Genomic DNA, 21,624 nt, shown 5'->3' with positions numbered 1-21,624 from the left:
AGAATGTTGGGAGAATCATGATGTCTGTTGTACAGAGGGGGAAACTGAGATTCTAGAAGTGAATCCACTTGCTCCAAGTCACATTTCTGATTCATGGAAGAACTAGAGGTGTCTCAGGAGTCCTGAACTTAAGCCCTGTTCTTCCTACCTCCTTTGACACCATTCACAACTTGCTCACGGGTCTAAAGATATATATGCATATAAATAAAATATAAATTTTAAAACTATTTATTTACACATATATCATAGTTATCCCCACCTCAGAGAGCAACTGGAAGGACCAAACTACATACAAATGGAGGTGGAAATAAATTCTAAACTGTAAACGGTTGTAAGCGTGTTATTTATCATTACTACTTTTGTAGTTATTATTACAGTTATAAAATACAGCTGCTCATCTGTGGAGGATACTCCCTGATCCAAAGCATGTAGGGTCTCTGGGGAGCCCTGGAAGACAGAATTTTGCCTTCCTCACCCCTTTCCTGCTAACTTCACAACTCTGCTTCAGCACAAATAAAAAGAAAAGACTGATTAAGTAGTGTGATGTTGACTTCAACCCTATTAAAGTCACAGAGGGATAGTGTCAAGGGGAAAGAGATGAGCCTATTGGAAGCAGGCAGGGAAATGAGATTTGCAGGTGGCTGGCTTGCAGTCCTTTCAATGTATGGTGACTCCTTCTCTTTCTACCCTCAGAACTTCTCCCAGGTGCAGAGAATCCCAACAACTGCTTGGAGACATGGGTATCTATACAGATTTTGAAGCTGAGTAGGGACTTTTGGAGATAGCAATGGGGGAAATATTGAAGAGTGGAGGTAGAGGGTGCCTTACTGGCTGGTACAAATATTTCTGAGCCAGAGTAGTAGTCTTCACACATGGCTTATCAAGGAGGCTCTCCAAATTCAAATCCTAGTTTGTTCATTGTGACCTGTGGGAATTTAGGGAGGCTAATTACCACCTCTCATCTCCATTTCCCGTTTTTTAAAGGATTTTATTAGAAGCTACCTTGTAAGGTTGATGAAAGGATATAAGGAAATAATATATGTAAAGTTATTAATTCACTGAGCCTCACACATAGTAAGTACTCAGTGAATTAGCTACCATTATGTTATACAACCAGCCAGATATGTTCCATCACTATAAAAACAAGCAAAGCAGTACAGTCAGTTGCCTTAAATACATTTCAAAACAAGATGTGGAAGGAAAATAAAGGAAGTGGGAAAGTGTAGGATGGACAGGAGAATAAAAGGAAGAAGGGGGCATCCACCCTCTCCTTGAGTGTATTGAAAAGACTAAAAGGCTTGAAATCCAACTGGTCTGAGTTTGAATAATGAAGCAAATCACTGAACCTCTCAGAACCTTATTATCCTCATCAATAAAAATGGAAATAATAACAGCTTCACTTAGAATTTGAGCAAATCAAAGATCTGATCCTTCTTATTGAAACAGGATGAGAAAGAAAGAAGTAACATTTATTAAATATCTACTGTGTACCAGTTGTCAGGTTTGACCGATAAAATATGTGAAATGCCTGGCACATAGTAGGTGCTCAGGATAAGGTATGGGTGTATTGGGGATGAAATTTCAGCAAGAGACCCACAAATGCTTAGACCCTACTGCGCTATTCAGCCCTCCTTCTGCCAGGATTCCCAACTAATTAGATGTGCAGAACAATAAAGAGACTATAGCTTGAGATGGCACAATAACTCTACAGAGCCTGCTCTCCCGAGCAAAGGCTTATTGATCAAAGTGAGAGTTGAGCACGTGGCTTAGGCTGGAGGGCCACACAGAGCTTGCTGTTCTTTCGCTCTACCTGCATGGAACCCACCCCTTGGGGCCAGCATGCCGAGGAGAGACAGAGAGATGGCCAGCACTTGAGAGCCACTGTGCCTCAGTTTATAGAGTTCTCTGGCTGGCACAGAAGCAAGAACTGCCAGAGCATGGCTGGTCCTTCCCGGGGGAAAGCCTTGCCTGGGTGTGGGACAGGATGTGCAAACCGTTAGGAGAACATGGGGCTTGCCTTCAAGGCTCAGTAGTCTCCCTCCCTGGTAAAGTGTGGCCTAATTAGGGCCCTAGGCTCTGACTCATCTGATAGCTGCTCCTCGTACCCCATGGGGGCTGGGAAGGGGGCTGTCAGAGGGGACTCTGATGTGGAAAGGGAGTTGTCCTCCTGTTCTCGCACTCAATATTGTCATTTCCCATGGGGATCCTTTAGGCTGGTATGTGGGGTGTTCTTTCCCCCTTCAAGGTCCTTGTGTCTGGACCTTCTGGTCCTTGTGTCTGGATCTTCTTTTCTAGAATTTGAACAAATCTGGAAGTTGGACAAAGTGCACTTTGACCCTCTACATCAGGCTCTGACTCTCTCTCTCTCTCTCTCTCTCTCTCTCTCTCGGTCTGATGCCATGGTTTTCTAACTCATCTCCTGACCTCTAGCTTTTTCAATCCTCTCCCACTGGTGGCTTTTCTGAAATACACTCCCCAGTCCAAGAACTTCACTGGCTGCAGACTCAAGGTCAAATCTCTCTGCATCGTGCTCTAGACCCCTACGTGCTGACTTCACCTAACCGTGCCATTCATGGAGGTGTCCCCTTGATCCACCCCCCCTTCACGTTCCAGTGCCCTTATGTTCCAGTGCATTTGTTTCTCTCAGTAGACTATAAACCCTTTGAGATGGGGACTATAGTTTATTCATCCTTATAGTTCCTGCAACACCTAGTGCAGTCCTTGACATAGAGTAGGTGTTTACTATGTTGGAATAGACCTCTGGAGCCAGACTCCCAGGTTCATATATGGTCTGAACTACTGCACGGCTTTAAAAAATCATTCAGCATCTCTGCACCTTGGTACCTTCATCTTAAAAATGGAGGTGAGAATAAAACCTACCCCATGGGGCTTCCCTGGTGGTCCAGTGGTTAAGACTCTGCACCTTCCAATGCAGGGGGCACCGGTTCAGTCCCTGGTCAGGGAACTAGGATCCCACATGGCATGGGGCCAAAAAAAAAAAAAAAACCTACCCCATAGGACTCATTTGAATATTACATTGGTTAGTATTTATAAATTCTTTTGACAAGTGCATGGAATAAGTACATACAGGTTAGCTATTATTTATCACCATTAGTCCCAACTATCTCAGAGTTCACAGGTTACAGGTTTACAGGTTATCACAAATTTTACCTATCGTGGTCCATTACTTTTATTTGTAGTTTTATTGTTATCATCACATTTCACATCAACCATTTAAAATTATTCTCACAAAAAAAATAATAAAATAAAATAATTCTCACAACCAATTCTGTGAACTCCCTTTTTTCAGAGGAGGAAACTTAAATAGAGAGGGATTCAGTGGCCTTCTCAAGTGACATAGAAAATACTTGAAATTACATCTTTGGATATCTGGTTCATTACTCTTTCTATTACACTGTGACCATCCTATGAATTCCAGAAGAAATCAAATATAAGTCCTATGCTAAATTGACTTCATGTACCTTTTTATTTTTAAAAATGAGATTGTGTATTTCTTGAGTGTTAAGGCCATATTTCATTTTGTCTGATTCTCCTAATCTCATATAGTACCTGGGACAAGGCACACACTCAAAATGTTGTTGAAAGGAAAAAGAAAGAAAGAAAGAAAGAAAACAATAAAGCAGAAAATATTTTAGGGTGTGAAAAAAATCCCCCCTCCCATGTTTCAGATACCTATAACATCACTTAAATGAACTATTCATTACCAGAAGTGAGGGTCCTTTTCTTTCCCTTTAGTGGATAAATAGGCGCTAGCAACCATCTTTCCAATTCCTCTTCAGGAAATGCAGAGCAAGTAGAATAATTATCTCCTGTTAAGAGCCCTCCTACTATTTCTCTGACACCATGAAAACATTCATAGTACAACTCAATATGAAAGAAACATTAATTATATTCATACTCTTATGTTTCTCAGTTGCTTGAGATGAAATTAGCAAACTCCTTTATATTAATAAAAACCCTAAACTCAGAGAAGAGATTCATTCAGCTGCCTTTCTCTGCCTTGGAAAGTCATCTTAGCCAAAGTCTTGGAAATGAGCACATCTAAAAGATGCTTCAGGGCTTGCCTGGTGGCGCAGTGGTTGAGAGTCCGCCTGCCGATGCAGGGGACACGGGTTCGTGCCCCGGTCCGGGAAGATCCCGCATGCCGCGGAGCGGCTGGGCCGGTGAGCCATGGCCGCTGGGCCTGTGCGTCCGGAGCCTGTGCTCCGCAGCGGGAGAGGCCACAACAGTGACAGGCCCGTGTACCACAAAAAAATTTAAAAATAAATAAATAAATTAATTAAAAATGCTTCATTAAAATAAATGATCCCCAAGAGCAGACCTTGTCTGTCTGCACTCTGTGTACCCCCAGTGCCTAGAATAGTGTCTGGCATATAGTCACAGCACAGTGATTATTTACTGGGTAAATTAAATGGGTCCAATAAGAACCTTTGAATGAGATTGGTTTATTTAAGCTCAGTTCCAGTTAGGGAAACTGGCATTTGTATGATTATAATTCTCTTTTAGAAATAAGTTGATCCCCATTCTCCTAATGATTCTGTGAAATCATGCAGATCTGGCTGGATATTTATGGTTGATCATACCAATTAGCAAACGGGTAGCCTTCCGAATACAAAGCGTAATACCTGACTTGTGTATTCCGCAAATCCAACCGTATTCAAATTGTTCACATCACCGCCATGTGCAGTTTACCAGAAGAAGATTTGATTGCCTTCTTTCGAGCAATGCTTGATGTACTCGCATCTCAAACTGCTTTCATGAATCACACCAGCTCGTTCTCTTTGGGGCCCAGAACAAGGACGAGCACTGTCTTTAATTCTAATTGAGGGTTTCAATTCTGGGACATCTCAAATATTGCAGGTGACACATGCTGTCTCTTCCAAGGCCACATTTCGAAGGGTTTTCTAACAAGGAAGGAGCCAAATTTGAATATGGTGACATTAGACCTCGTCAGACAAAAACATCAATATTGGTGCATAATTAATGCTTGGAGCTTATCTGACATGGACAGAGCAGGCCCAGAGTGCTTTCAAAAATCAATTTGCTACCTGAATTACAAACCTCGTAGATACAACCTGACAGGCTGATGCTATTAAAACATGGGGGCGTCTAGAGGAGCATTTGATCAAATCAAAGATCAGATCTTTCACTCCTGATATAAGAGTAGACTGAACCGGGATGAGAAAAAAGAAGTAACATTTATTAAGGATCCATAACAACTGGATGAAATGAGGGTTGTAATACTCATATTGAAGAAGGGAAAACTAAGTTTTCAAGAGCCTTAAAGAATGTGACCAAGATCACGCTGCTAGTGAAAGACAGAGGTGAAATTTGAACACAAATAGGACCACCAAGTTCGTGTTCTTTCTCTACTTTCTCTCTCAAGATCACAACATGTTTATATTCCTACCTTCTCTATCCTGCCTTGGAAAGTCATCTTAGCCAAAGTCTTGGAAATGAGCACGTCTAAAAGATGCTTCAGATGCAAAGTTCTTTCAAAGCTGAGTTCCAGGGAATGGTGGGAACTTCTGCAGAAGGGCAATTGTGACTACACAGGTTAAAAGTAAACTTTTTAAAAATTTACTTTAAAACTAAATATAATTAAAAATAATGTACACACTTCATTAAATCATCTAACAAATTTACATACAACAATGGCTACCAAAGAGTTAACTTATTTTGTGTGTGTGTATGCATGTGTGTAGACTTTGAAATAAATGGAAAAAACCTACTTACATAGTTTCTATCTAACTTTATCTATCTATCTATCTAATGTATCTATTTATATACCTTTGAAATGTGAATGTGTAATTAATTAGAAGCCTGTAACCCTGTAGTGGAATTTCTGATTTAACCCCAGGGCGGTGATTTTCCACTCATGTACAACTCTATGAGTGAATACCACTACTTATCTGTGTGAAAGAAGGTTTTTCTCTTTCACACAGTGCAACTCAAACAAAGTACCAAAATATATTAAACACTCAGGCTGTTTTAAGATTGTAACTTCTGAGTTACAGTCTTATCAAAACAGCCTCATTGTTTTTAATGATGGGTTTTAAAATAAGTGTTGTAAAGAAGGAACTTAGGAAGTAAATGCATATGGCTAAGATATAGTTTCATCTGCTTTCCATATTAGGGTTCCATGTAAAATTTCATTTTTAATAAAAGGGCTCTGCTATTAAAGAGAGTTGAAAATCACTGAGATAAAGAAATTGGGGCATCCACAAGTTCTATTTCCTTTGGTCTCAATGATTTCGGTTAATTCTGTGTCTAAGAATATGTATAGTGTTAACCATAATCCGAGAAGTGCCTAAAGTGGATTTTGTATATAAAATTGACTCATCTTTCAAGGCCTACCTGAAGAAACAACCCCTTTAGGAGTGATTTTTTTTTCGTAGACTACAGGATTTTCGTAATGTGGAAATGGCATCAGGAGTGGAGTTGCAACAAGAGAAAAAGTGAAGCAGTCTGTATACAGTACATCAACAACATTTTCTCTTTGCAGGTGCATCAAGTTAATTCTGGACATCTTGCCTAACCCATCCCTCAAGACTTATCCACGTATTCTGTCTAATTCTATTTCCATCGCCGAGTTCTCATTTCTATCTTCAGTGGAGTCTTCAAATTTAACACCTTGTTATTCTAACTGCAATCTTGATTCCTCTCCACCACCATTTCCATTCTCCCTCCAGTTACAATGCGCTAGACCTCTCTACTTAAGCAACCGTGGTGCATTGATTATACTGAAGATGCGAATTAATGGCCTCTTTGAATCCACATTCTTCTACCCTATAACTTTGTCATTTCTGCTCTGACTCTGGGCTGGTTTTGTTGTTTTAATTGAAGTATAGTTGATTTACAATATTATATCAGTTTCAGGTGTGTGATATAGGGATTCAATATTTTTACAGATTATACTCCATTAAAAGTTATTACAAGGACTTCCCTGGTGGTCCAGTGGTTAAGACTCCATGCTTCCACTGCGGGGGGCACGGGTTCCATCCCTCGTCAGGGAAGTTCTGTATGCCACAAAGCCAAAAAAAAAAAAAGTTACTACTAGATAATTGCTATAGTTCCCTGTGCTGTACAAATTATCCTTGTTACCTATCTATTATATACATAGTAGCCTGTATCTCTTAATCCCATACCCCTATCTTGCCTGTCCCCCTTCACTCTCCCGGCTGATCACAACTAGTTTGTTTTCTGTATCTGTGAGTATGTTTCTATTTTGTATATACATCATTCGTTTTGTTTCATGGATTCCACATATAAGTGATATCACGCAGTATTTGTCTTTTTCTGTCTGACATTTCACTAAGCATAATATTCTCTAGGTCCATTCACGTTGCTGCAATGGCAGGATTTCATTCTTTTTATGACTCAGTAATATTCCGTTGTATAAATATACCACATCTTCTTAATCCATATTCTTTGCCTGTTGATGGACACTTGAGTTGTTTCCATGTCTTGCCAATTGTAAATACAGCAATAGAACATTGGGGTGCATGTATCTTTTCAAATTAGTGCTTTTGTGTTTTCAAGATATATAGATGCTCCTGCGTTGGTTGCATATACGTTAACATGTATAATACTCTCTTCTTGTATTAATCACTTTATCATTATATAATGCCCTTCTTTGTCTTTTGTTATAGCCTTTGTTTTAAAGTCTATTTTGTCTGAGATGAGTATTGCTACCCCTGCTTTCTTGTCATTTCTGTTTGCATGAAATATCATCCCCTCACTTTCAATCTATGTGTCCTTAGTTCTGAAGTCAGCCTCCTGCATACAGCATATAGAAGGGTCTTTTTTTTTTTTATCCAGTCAGCCACCCTATATCTTTTGACTGGAGCATTTAGTCCATTGACATTTAAAGTGGTTATTGATAAGTATATACTTGTTGCCATTTTGTTACTTGTTTTCCGGTTGTTTTTGTAGTTCTTCTCTATTCATTTCTTTTTCTTTTTGTTTCTTCCCTTGTAGTTTGATGATTTTCATTAGCAATATGCTTATGTTCCTTTATTTTTAGTGTTTGTGTATCTGTTGTAGGTTTTTGATTTGTGGTTACCATGTGGTTCATATACGTTGACCTATAACTATAGCTACTTGTTTAAACTGGTAGTCATTTAAGTTCAAACACAGTCTAAAAGATCTACATTTTTAACTCCCCTACCCCACATTTTGCGTTTTTGATGCCATATTTTATATCTTCATGTTTATCTTTTAACTGTTTATTATAGATGCAATTTCTTGTGTCATTTTTTGTCTTTTAATCTTTGTACTGGCTTATGTAAGTGGCTGATTGTCAGTCCTTATTATATATTTACTTTTCCTAGTGGGATTTTCCCTTTTCTATAGATTTTTATTTCTTTTTCCCTTCGAGAGGACCCTTTAACATTTCTTTTAGGGTAGGTTTAGTATTGATGAACTCTTAGTGTTTGCTTGTCTGAGAAGCTCTTTATCTCTCCTTCTGTTCTAAATTGTAATCTTGCTGGCTTTAGTATCCTAGATTGCATGTTTTTCCCTTTCAGCACTTTGAATATATCATGCCACTCTATACTGGCCTGCAAAGTTTCTGCAGAGAAATCAGCTGAAAGTCTTACGGGGATTCCCTTGTATATGACTCTTTGTTTTTCTCTTGCTGCCCTTTGAATTCTCTTTAACTTTGCCCTTTAAATTATGCTGTGTCTTAGTGTGAGTCTGTTTGGGCCTCTGTGTTTCCTGTGCCTGAATATCTGTTTCCTTCTTTACATTTGGGAAATTTTCAGCCATAATTTTCTCAAATACATTCAATCCCTTTCTCTCTCTCTTCTTCCGGGACCCCTATAATGCAAATGTTGATATGCTTAATGTGATCCCAGAGATCTCTTAAACTGTTTTTATTTTTTAAATTTGATTTTCTTTTTGCTGTTCTGTTCGTGTGAGTTCCATTATTCTATCTTCCAGATCGCTTATACATTCTTCTCTATCCCTTCATCTGCCATTCATTCCTTCTAGTGTGTTTTTTATTTCAGCTATTGGATTATTCATTTCTAATTGGGTCTTTTTTATATTTCCTAGTTCCTTATTCAAAATTTCACTTTATATACCTATTCTTTTCCCTAATTCAGTTTAACATTTTTATTACCAATGCTTTGAATTCTTTATCTGGCAAGCTGTTTATTTTTGTTTTATTATTTATTTTTTCAGGGATTTTCTCTTGCTCTTTCAATTGAGAGCAGTTCTTCTGCCTTTTAATTTTGCTTAACGTTTTCTGCCTCTATGAATATAGGTGAAATAGTTGTCTATTGCGGCCTTGGAGGGGTGTTCTTATGAGGGAGTGTCCCTGTACAGACTGCGAGTGCCTCATGCCTGTGGTGAGAGAGCTGGATGTGATGTAGATGCAGGGCACGTCTTTCCTCTGGGTGTGCTGGCGGCTATCTCCTTGGTAGGGGCTGGGGCTGGAGATGGGAGGCTAGAGCTGGATTCAGGTGTGAGGTGGGACTTCCCCTGTGCTCAGTGGCCGTCACTGCCATATGGGGTGTGGGTTCTGATCCCACACCCGATGGTGATGCTGAAGCAGAAGCCGTGATGCTTGGGCCTGAGTCGGCTCTCTTCCCTTTACATTTGTGTTTTTCACTCTCTCAGCATCGGGACCTTGCCCCAGAGAGGTGGAGTGCAGAAGCAAGTGGGGCCTGTGTGAGCTCTAGGCTCATGTCAGCCAGAGGCAGAGGTCTGGGCTGTCTCTGACGTGCTTCCTGTGCAGACTCCTGCAACTGTTTTCCTTACTCCACTCAGACGCAGCCTTGGGTGCAAGTCCTCTTTGTCTTTCACAGCTGACCTCCGCCCTGAGCCTCCAGCACGCCCCCTCCAGGCGGCCGCATTGCAAGGCAGGTGGGGCCCATGTGGCCTCTTGACGCGTGTTGGGGGATGAGCTGAGTAAGCGCCAACGATGGCCACCGCCGTCCCATCCAGCCTCCACCCCTGGATTGGTCACCCCTGTGTCCCATGGTCAGTTAGTCCATCGAGTCTTCTCCCTGGTTGTGGCCGCCCCAGATCCAGGGCTGAGCTACGATGGGGAGTCAGTGTGGGCAGAGCACTTGCTCGGCCTGGGCTGCGGCTCATGCCGAGGCCGCCAAGGAACACCAGCTGCTAGAGCAGACCTGTCTCTGCCCTGCTCGGGGACAAGCCAGACAGCACGCGTGAGAGGACTCATGAGCGGAGTCCAGGCTTCCCACAGTCCTCCTTTAGTCCCAGTGTTTCTCTAACCAGTCAAGGTGGCTTGTGTTCTCAACATAGAACCCCAGGACTGGGGGACCCAATCTGTGGCTCTCACTACTCACTACCCAGGGCGGGTGTCTGCCCGTGTAATTTCCCTTTTCCTCTGAGTCCCCTCCCAGGGGCACAGGTCCGGATCCAATCTCTTTTCTTCCCTTCTTTCCTGGTTATGTGTGTATTTTTCTTACAGCCATGGTTGTACAGGAGCCTTTCTGCCAGTTTCCAGTTAGTTTTCAGTGAGGACTGTTCCACATGTAGACGTATTTTTGATGTGTTTGTGATGGGAGGTGAGCTTCACGCCCTCTTACCCTGCCACCTTGATCGATGGCTCTGGGCTGGTTTTGTGACTTGCTTTAACCACTAATGTGCAGCAGAAGTGACAGGGCGCTGAGTCTAAGGTTAGTCCTCCTGAAGCCTCGTCTACTCCTACTTAGTCTCTTGCATAATTGGTTTTCTTTCACTCTGGCCTTGACTTGAGAACATGCTAGAAGGATACGAAAGACGCATGGAGGTTAAGCCTTACTGAAAACAGAGCCGCTCTAGCCGACAGCCAAGCCCAACCCAAAGGAATTGCCCAGCTGGGTCCAGCATAAACTGAAAACCATCAGAATTGCAGGCTAAATACCTAGTTGTTGTTTTAAATTACTAAGTTGTAGGGTGGTTTGTTATGTGCGAGAGCTAACTGATAGAGCAGTCCTCTTAGACTCAACTCACCCCATTTCTCCCATTGGCCTCAAATGAATCCTGCCACGTATCTGGACATGCAGTCTTCAATCTGCTCTTCTTTCATAAGATTTAGCCCTTTTTTGAGGATCTTATCTTAAATTATCATGTATCTAGATATCACATATATATGATATATATCATATATCATACAGATAGATAAGATGTAAAGTCTATAGATATACCAAGATGTAATTAAGATGTCTACCTACATCTTATCTCGTCTACTAGATGGTGAACACCTTGCAGAAGAGATCTGTGCCTGGACCACTCTCAGACTTGCTCTGTAAGCTCCAACCACTCTGCCCTTCTAACAGTTCCTGGAATACATGCTGCTATATCTTTTCTTGGGCTTTGAGCACTTACAGTTTGTGTTGAAGGAAACACTTTTCCCAAGCACCTTCCATTCTTCTCATGGCCAGCTTCTTTGCATCTTTCAAGTTTCAGTTTATAATTTTTTTTTTAATTCTTTTTTGGCTGCGCCTCATGGCATGCGAGGTCTTAGTTCCCAGACTAGGGATCGAACCCCTGCCCCCTGTAGTGGAAGTGCAGAGTGTGAACCACTAGACCACCAGGGAAGTCCCTCAAGTTTCAGTTAAATGTCACTTCCTCATAGAGGCCTTCCCCAAGGTTACTTAAAGGGTACTAAATTGTGTCATCTTCCTCAGCCTTGGTGTTTTCTATCACAGTGCTGTGTTCCCCTCACAGGATCTGACCAGGGCTAATTACTTTCTGTGTTTATTAGTTTTCTTGTTAATAATCAAGTTCCTTCACTAGAATATAAACTCAACAAACACAGGGACCACGTCTGTCTTGATTTCTTCACTGTATCTCGAGTGCTCACACAGTGCTCGGGATATAGGAGCTACATTGCTAATACTCACTGAATAAATGAATTCCTAGTGCCTTTCTTTAACCTTGCCCATGGTAAATATTCAATGCATGTGTTCATTGGCTGGTTGATTGAATGATTTTATTCTGTCACTCCAAGCCTTGCGAGGTCAATCTAACCCAGAGTAGTGCCTTTGCTTTCTGGAAGAGAGGGGCCTAGTGAGGTTAATTACTTACCTAGAGTCACTGGACAGGTAGGAAGCAGTATGGTGAGAATCCAGATTTTCAGAGCTCCTGCCTTGGACTATCGAAACCACGCCACAGTGCTTTTGCAGAATAAGCTCAGTGGAAGGTTTGTACATTTAGAAAAATTAAGAAGAAGCAGTTGTGAATTACCCAAGTCTCATATAGTATAGCTCCTTGGAGATCTTTTCAAAGTGAATAGATGAGAGTGATTTTGCAATCAGCCCAGTGATTTTATATGCATACGTATCTGAATCCATCCTTAAGCCTTGACCTTCATGCCACGTGACTCTTGTCATTATGTTTATCCAGAGAAGCTGGCTGATTTAAGCTAGCTAACTAGTTTTCCTCCCTGTCCGGCTTACCAAAATGTTTAAAGCTTTGGTTGAATTTTTACAACGTCTAAAAGAATGCATCTGAAATTGTGCAGTTTGATTATTCTTGGAATGTTGGAGGCTAACTGAGAAATGAAACAAACTGTTTTAGGAACAGGGTACCCTAGCCACGAATCCTAGGACAGCCGATGGGGGTGCTGTGGCCACCCCCTGGACAAGAACATCACTCACAGGGGCTGTCAGAAAGGATGCTGGGCAGGGCGCTGACAACAGTTTAATCAAATTGACACTCACCCCTCCCTCCAGGTTTAATTCTGTCCCTGGAAGTCAGATGCTTAAGCACAGTGTTTGCTCTCTTTAAATGGGGTGATTCCAGGCCAGGCAGGAAGACAGGGCAGGAGTCACAGGGTGTTCTAATCGGAGGGTTCTCAGTAGTCACCTCATCAGAAAAAGAAGTCCGCACCAGAACAAAGGAGACAGAGAAATGTAAAGTGCTGTTAATGTGAGAGAACTAGAGACAGGCACAGACAGTGTTCCTCGCCCTGGTGTCTGGAGCGCTGGGCTCAGAGCCAGAGAACTCATGACCTCCAGAACGTCCACCTGTAGCCTTGTCGCCGTGGGCAGGGCAGCCCCACTGTGGGCCTCGGGTTTGGGGTTCCTAAACGGAGTAAGGGTGTGTGCGCAGTGTTGATTAAGGCTCTCAGGTGTCTTCCATCCCTGGCTTTCTTGGTGTAAATCAAGACGATAGAAACCATGTCAAGGAGTGGCTGAGAGAACACGAACCCCAAAAGGCAGAGAGCCCCCAAATCTGGGTTTCTATATCTGACTTCACCTCCCTCCCCTTAGAGGTTTCCAGAGACTCAGATATCCTGGAGTGAATAATTTATGACTTAAACATTAAAAAAAAAAAAAAAATCCACAGTGTTCCCTGGTGATCTAGTGGTTAGGATTCCGGGCTTTCACCGCCATGGCCTGGGTTCAATACCTGGTCCGGGAAATGAGATCCCGCAAGCCACGTGGCATGGCCCAAAAAGGAGAGAGAAAAAAAGAAAGAAAAAATCCAACAAGTATCCTACTAATTACCCCTTAACTTTCATGTCACTCTAGCCTCCAACCCGACTGACAGGAAGGGATGAGGAAGGATGATATTAAAATTTGGCAAAAAAATGAGAACGCGATCTCTCCAAGTTTTAAACAATTTCTCTTGGAGGAACCCAGCTTCTTTCGTGTACATGCTCAGTCTTTTGGTGTGTCTCTTCCTTCCTCCCTCTCCTTCCCAAGATAATGGGAGGGCGCAGGGAAAAGCTGAATTATTCTGTGGTGGAGAGAGGGGATCTTGGGCACCAGCTGGCCTCTGGCTTTGCTGGTTCAGGGGTCTTGCCCTACTTGCTTCTGGGCCCTTGCCCCTGTCCTTACTCAATCCCCAGTGAGGTAACAGTTCCCACGGGGCCTCAGAATCTGCGCTGGAATAGACCGCTGACCTCAGAATGTCTGAGTAAGATGACAGGTCCTCATATGCGGGCCGTTGGGAGTCGGCTGCGCTCATTCTACCAGGGCTGGGTTCCTGATTCCTCCCGTCTTGGTATATTCAGTGAGGAAGCAGCTTGGATGCCCCCGGATTCTGCTCGGGATTCTATTGTGTTCTGTCCTCTCCCTGATCCTTCTTTGGGCCCTAGGGGCGGGTGGAGTCCTGATTCTTTTCTTAAGGACTTTGACCTCATCTCGACCTTTGTCTTATCCCTTCCAAACCTCTGTCCCTGGGCAAAACATTTTCCCTTCCTCCTCCTGTCTGGTGGAAACTCGGTGTAGAATATAACTTAATGTTTAGATTGGTCTGGCTAAGTTGATGCCTAATGGGAACTTGAGGAATTTAGAAATCATTTTCTTTCCAAACAAAATCTGAAGACATCTGTTTCATTGAAAAAAAAAAAAAAAAAATCTCGGGACTTCCCTGGTGGCACGGTGGTTAAGAATCTGCCTGCCAATGCCCCGGACACAGGTTTGATCCCTGGTCTGGGAAGATCCCACATGCCGCAGAGCAACTAATCCCCTACGCCACAGCTACTGACCCTGCGCTCTAGACCCCGCAAGCCACAACTACTGAAGCCCACGTGCCTAGAGCCCGTGCTCCGCTGCAGGAGAAGCCACCGCACTGAGAAGTCCATGCACCACAAGGAAGAATAGCCCCCGCTCACCGCAACTAGAGAAAGTCTGTGCACAGCAACAAAGACCCAATGCAGCCAAAAATAACAAAAACAAACAAACAAACAAAAACCTCTAGAAGAAAAAGAAAAGAATAAAAATCTCAATTGATAATCTAAGTTGAGGAATAACTTCATTATTTTAGCTGGCAACTGTCCTTCCTCTGAATCTTGGCAACGTGCTGATTCCACAGCTAGGAAACAACAGTGCGTCATGAATTGAGAAGAGTGGAAAACACATTGCTTTGTATTCTCAAAAAATATGTAGTTTACACGAAGAATACAGTAAAAGAAGAGGGACATGGTAGAGGGTGGTATAAAGAGCCAGAGTCTGGGACTTAGGAAATCCCAGTATCAATCCGGACCCCTGACTCTACTGGACTTTGTAGATTTTAGCAAGTCCTATAACCTTTCTGGTTCTCAATTTTCCCTGAGTCAATGAAACAGTTGGGTGAAATGATGGAAAGTTCTTTTGTGTTCTCACAGCCAAGTCTGTGCATGGCAGCTGGTCTTTCCTGGGTTCAGCAGAGCCCATTTTTGAGGACAGGAGGCAGTGTGGTCAAGCAGTGCTGGGTTTAAATCTCAGCTCTGCCGGCTTCCTCTCTGTGCCTTGGGCAAGTAACTTAACCTCTCTGAGCCTCAGTTTTCCTATCTGTAAAATGGAGATATTAAAACGTCCTAAGCTTGTTGTGAGGCTTAAATGATATTATTGGTCTCCATCAGTATGAGGGCTGGGATGTGTCCACTTTTATCTACTGTTGTATCCCTAATGCCCATCATAGTGTCTGATGCGTAATAAATTCTCATAATATTTGTTTAACAAATGAAAGAATGAATGAATGATGTATTTATATACATTGTATGAAGCTTAGGCATGGTGGATCTTCCCTCCTTTCTCCCTCCCTCTTCCCCTCCCTCCCTCCTTCCTTCCTTCCTTCCTTCCTTCCATGTCCCCCCCTCCCCCCTGTCTCTCTCTCTGTCTCTGTCTGTCTCTCTTTCTCTCTCCCTTTCTTCTTTCTCTCTTTTCCCTTGTTCCCTCTCTTGGGACAAACTCTCCCTACTTATGGCAGGAAACCCTGAAGTGATAGGACTTCTGGCTGTAGACTCCAGAGGACACCGTCGGGCTGACCCGAGCTGGGGGATACTGCTGGGCACTTTGGAGAAAGAGCAGCAGAGGCTGGGCTGCACCCCTCGCAGTTGGGGCTGTTGGTGCCTGTCACCCAGGCAGCGAGCTGTTCTGCAGGAAAAAACAGGCTGCAGGAGCAGAGAGCGTTAGAACCGCCACCTCCGGGGCGAGACATTCTCAGCGTAAACAAAGCAGCATATGGTGAGCGGTGGGTGGGGCTGGGGGGTGGATACAGAAGGCATCACAGAGCAGGAGGAAGGAAGTAGGGCAAGAAACTCAATGATCTCTTTGTTCAGGCTGCCCGAGCTGCAGGTCAACATTCCTTCGCGTGATTTTAGACAGTTAGGGTTGCAAGGGTCCGAAATGAACCCAGAGACTGACTTGCCCATTTTACAGATCAGATACAGAAGCTCAGCAAGGGGCTGGACCTGCTGAAATCAGAGGGGTCAAATGCATCCATTCCTCCATTCCTGGATGCTCGGGCAGGACTGTGGAGGCAGTAGGCCTGGAGGCAGGTGGCCAGGGCTGGCCTGGGTACCAGAAGTCGGGCACCTCAGGCCTGAGAAAGCACACAAGAAGAACAGGTAAGCTTAGAAAAGGACACACTCGAAATACACAGGCTGTGGCAGGTCTCTGGATGCTCCTAAAACTCAATACCTCTCCCCCAGCATACCTCAGAGCCTGGCCCATCAAACTGTGGCTGCAAACAGCCCCAGATAATACAGTAACAGGACCCTACCAGGGGTCCTGGGTCTGCAGTGCTGTGGCTCAGTTCTCCTGCTTCTGGCACGTGTGCCCCATTTTAGAGACGGGAGAATCAGGGTGGTGGTGGTAGGTGGGGGAGGCAGGAAATTTAAAACGGAAACCTAGGAGCCCAAGTACCTCAGTTATCTCTGTCTCTGACTCACTTTCCAGCAACGTGGGAGGCGTATGTAGGTTCGCAGACTTTGAGCTCTATGAAGAGAGAAATTTCTATCTTCTGCTTTATATGGTGCCATCACAAGGCCTAGAATCGTATTCTAATCGTATAGTAGGTGCTCAATAAACACTTTTTTGTGGCATGAATGAATGAATGTGTCTTGGAATTAGGTAAAGCTGAATTCTAACCTCCGTTCCCAATCTCAGTAGCTAAGTGGTTTGGGCAAGTCACTTCCCCTTTCTGGATCCTCACTCTTTGATTAGGGAATGGAATCACTGATCTAGCTTGAAGGAGTGTTGAGAAGATTAAATAAAATGGGCTGTGGAGGAGATTGAGCAGAATGGTCCACACGCAGTTCCATAACCATGGCCAATACCCTGGTGTTGTCACCATCACCCCTGTTGAGGGAACTTCTTACAGGACTGGGCGGGTGAGAGTTTCCCACTTAGGTGGGAAGCCTCATCAGGACTCAAATCCACATTGGTTAGTACTGTGTTTCCCTCACGCTTTTTTAAAAATAAGAATCAATCTACATTTTCTTTTCTATTTAACAGAGACACTTGGTAACACCCTGGACCTCCTTTTATCTTAGAACTTCTCACCTTTTCCTCACTGACATGTTCTGGCCACAAAAGAAGACCAGAAGGTCAATATCCTTGGAGCACTCAGATCTATCCAGACTGTTTCCCAGAGCTCACAGATGGGTGGTGTATGCCCCAAGATGCAAAGATCCACCCAAGGAAAAGCAGTGCCTGGATGGAACCGCTGAGAACAAACACCTCAAAAGACATTCCTCCTGCTTTCTGCACTGACATGCCTACTTCTGTTGGGTTTTTGTGGAGATGGGCTGGGCTGCTGATCAAGGAAGGGTTATGCAACCTTCAAATTAGTGAAAGGTTTTTGTAGTTGATGGTGCTGTGGTCTTGACTTGCACATGAATTGACCAAAAGGCACTCTCTTGAGACTAAAGTGTGCCATTCATCCTGACATCAATAACATTCCAAAGATTCAGCAAGCTACGTAATTTCTACCTTCCCTACATTAGTCAGAACCGAAGACATCTTCTAGGAAGGTTCTAGTACTGGTTACACCACTTGCTTACCCATTCAGGCAAGAGATGATTTTCAGGTCTTGGAGGAGTCATGCATGGGAAAAATCAATCTCTAACTATACAAAAATTTCAAATTTTGATCAGTGCCCTGAAGTATGCACACAGCACAGGGTGCTATGAAACAAAATTACCTGGGAGAAAATCTAGATGTGGGTCTCTTGGAGAGCTTCTTTGAGGAAGTGACATTTCAGTGGAGACCTAGGGATGAAGAGCTAGCCAAGAAAGGAACAGGGATGGAGCGTGTGCCGGGCAGGTGGGTGGATGAGTGTGAGTGTTCCAGGCTTAAGGTGAGAAAGAGCTTGCTATGTCTGAGTCCAAAAGAGGACTGCTCTTTGGAGATAAGGCCTAAGCAATTGTATATATTAACACGGCACTGACCTCATGCTTCTCTTCCTGGAAGCTTGGGTTCTGACTCACCGTGAAGCCTTGGAAAGTCCTGCCGTCTTTGAACATCACTCTCCTGTACGATGCAGTTATACTGCATGATCATGGACCAGTCTTCCTCTTTTAGGCGATGATATGCACTGGAGAAGCTTCCTTCATAATAGATGTGCCTGTGACTTTCAGCAGGTTGCTCTTAGGACCACCTTGGTATGGAGAGAAGCCACCTCCCCTTTACCAACCTCAGCTGCTGAACGAGGTTCAGGTTGTGAGTTGTCACATGTCAGTGTCAACACAGGGCTCAGCATGGCGTTTGGTAGCCATGAAAAGAAGTTTGTTGATTAAATGAGGGGACGAATTATTGTATGGATGCAAAAGGAGTGCCTGAACTCTTGAGAGGAAGAGGAATCTGTCCAGAGGGGATAGGACTGCTCTTTAAGAAGATGCCAGATGTGTCATAAATCTCTGGAGGCATCTCTGGTCTGAGCAGGAGCCGACCATCAAGGCAACTGAAAGACCTACGGGGACCCAGGAATGTCAGGAGGCGGATGGTCCAGGTCGATTTGGCCCGGAAGAGGGCCTGCCAGTGGGGATGGGCTCCATCCATCCAGCTGGGAGTCTACATCCTTGCTTTCTGAGACTGCACACAGGTCCTGGGCTTCCTGACATGTCCCGGCTGGATCTTCACACAGATTGGATGTTGCCATTCTGGCTTGGGTTTCCCTGGCAGGCAGCATCTAATGATGGTCTCAGCTTCAACATTCCATTTCTGATTTTGCCCCCTTTGTCAGTTTTTCTTGCCAAAGAAATCTGAATTCCCTCTCTTCACTTATCCTTGAACTGCCTTGTGGACAGAAGCACTATGAAAAGAGATTTAATTGGGACTGGGAGTTAGGAGAACTGTGTTCAAATCACAGCTACAGTAACTTTCTGTAAGATTTTGGCCCAGTCCTGTTCAATGCTTGGGTCTCAGGCTTTCAATCTATAAAGTGGATTAGATGGGTGGTTTTCAAAGTCTCTTTCTTTCTTTCTTTGTTCCGTCCTTCCTCCCTCCCTTCCTCCCTCCCTCTCCCTCTCTCCTTTTCTTTCTTTCTTTCTTTCTTCCTTCCTTCCTTCCTTCTTTCCTTTCTCCTTCCTTCCTTCCTTCCCTCCCTCCCTCCCTCCCTCCCTCTCTTCCTTTCCCAGTCCCACTTAAACCTCTTTTCTTTCCTTAATGTGTTTAGCATAGGGTTGATGTATGATAGTTGATTAAGAAATTCTATTTACTGGGCTTCCCTGGTGGCGCAGTGGTTGAGTCCGCCTGCCGATGCAGGGGACACGGGTTCGTGCCCTGGTCCGGGAAGATCCCACATGCCGCGGAGCAGCTGGGCCCGTGAGCCATGGCCGCTGAGCCTGCACATCCGGAGCCTGTGCTCCACAACGGGAGAGGCCGCAACAGTGAGAGGCCCACGTATCGCAAAAAAAAAAAAAAGAAAAAAAAAGAAAAGAAATTCTACTTACTATACTAACAATAATGATAAAAAAGTGCTTCTATCACATATCGTCATTGGCTTCTTGGACACCAGCTGCTTGTCTGTTCATAACTTCTTGAGATGGTTATAAATAATAACAGCAAAATAGTAATTCATGGTAATTCTTCCTATTTATTGAGTGTTTACTTTTTGCCAGTGCTTTACATAAATCCATCATCTATCTATCTATCTATCTATCCATCCATCATCTATCTATTTATCTTCCTGTATCCCTATCTTCCACCGACCATATTCTCAACACTCCTATAAGGAAGGCACCATCATTTTTATTTTCCCAGAAAAAAAGGAGGCTTAGAAAAGCGAAGCAACTTGCTCAATGCATATCAATGCATCTAGTTAGCAACTGGCCATGAGTTGGACTTGCACCCCAGCCTGTCTAATTCTAAAACCTGTGCATTAGCCATCAGGCTACACTGTCTCCCAATGCCTACTGAGTGGTCTCGACTTCCTCCAAGCCCTTGCTCCTGGGTGAGTCCAAACCCTTGCCCATTTTTCCCATTTTGCCATGTACTTATCTCCAAACTTTCCACTTTCCACCAGAAACAGAGGCTGAAGACACGCAGCAGGATAGAAGACCAGAGAGGTTAAGGAAGTTCCCCAGTGTCTCCCAGCTACCAAGTGACAAATTCTGTCCATTAGCTCTCACTCTCTCTTTCTCTGGGTGGCAGCCACTAAGCCAACTGCCTTTTTTTTTTTTTTTTTTTTTTGCCAACAGCCGACAAACAGGAAGCCACATATTGGGTACTTCAAAATGTCACACAGTCTGCACAACACTGGGGTTCAAATAGCGGTGGGCTCCTGTGACATTAACAGCATTGTTTCCCTGCCTGTGGAAAGTACTGAGTCAGGGAAATGCCTGGATGTTTTCAAAGGGTGAGATAATTTGTGTGACCAACAATAACATTTACAGTTATTTAAGCTTAGATAAGGGTAATTAAATCTCATGCTTCATGGGCTAAGCTGATTGCCTGCAGGGGTCAAGGAGGCCCCCCTCCCCAGCTCAGCATCCACAGAGCGATTATCCAGGTGCATTGTGGGTCCTCACAGAGGGCCTGGGGTTTCCTCTAAGGCTGAGGCACCAGAGAAGGCAGCTCCCATCGCATCATCTCAGGGGAGGGTCTCAACGCTCCCCCAGTTCACTGCTTTTCTGCACAGGATAAAATTCAGTCTCCGGAGGCAGACAGCCCTGGATTTCAATTCTAACTCTGCTAAGTGCAGGGTAAACTTGCAAGCCACTTGACTTCTATTAGAATTAGTATCTTGCCTGTAAAATGGAGGGAACCCTACATCACTGGGCATTTCATAATACGAAGAACAATTAGTATTTTTGGATGTTTTCTAGAAGCCAGACACTGTTTAAGTGCTTCTCCTTACTTAATTCTCACAACAGCAGTGCATTTCATTCTTCTTCCTTTCATCATCCCCTCGTTACCCTCCTCCTTAGGCAGATTGATGAGATTCAGGTCAGATTCAGACCAAAAACATTTGCAAGTTTCAGGGGTACAGTGTGTCGATTTGATTTGATACTTAAATATTGAAAAGTGATTACCACCATAGTTACGCTAACGCCTCTGTCACTGCCCATAATTCTTTTCTTTTTTGTGGTGAGAATATTTAAGATTTAGTCTCTTGGCAAGCCGGAAGTATCTAATACAGTACTGTTGACTGTAATCACCACACTGTACATTAGATCTCTAGGACTTATATCTTCTAATTGCAAGTTCTACCTTATGACGACGTCACCTCTGTTCCTCCATTCTAGAAGTCAGAGCGTGGCAGGAAATGGATGACACACTCAAACTGCAGTAACTAAAGAAAGTCTATTTACAAAGGGGTGGGCCGAGGAGGTGGGCGGTGAGTCATCCCAGGCTAAGGGGCGAGGGACGGAGCAGTTACCAGAACCTGGAGAGAGCAGCGGTATCCTAGGAAACGGTTCCCCTAAAAGAG

Source organism: Tursiops truncatus, chromosome 6 (assembly GCF_011762595.2).
Source record: "Tursiops truncatus isolate mTurTru1 chromosome 6, mTurTru1.mat.Y, whole genome shotgun sequence".
In the NCBI taxonomy this organism is placed as follows: Eukaryota; Metazoa; Chordata; class Mammalia; order Artiodactyla; family Delphinidae; genus Tursiops; species Tursiops truncatus.
This window is presented reverse-complemented; position numbering follows the sequence as displayed.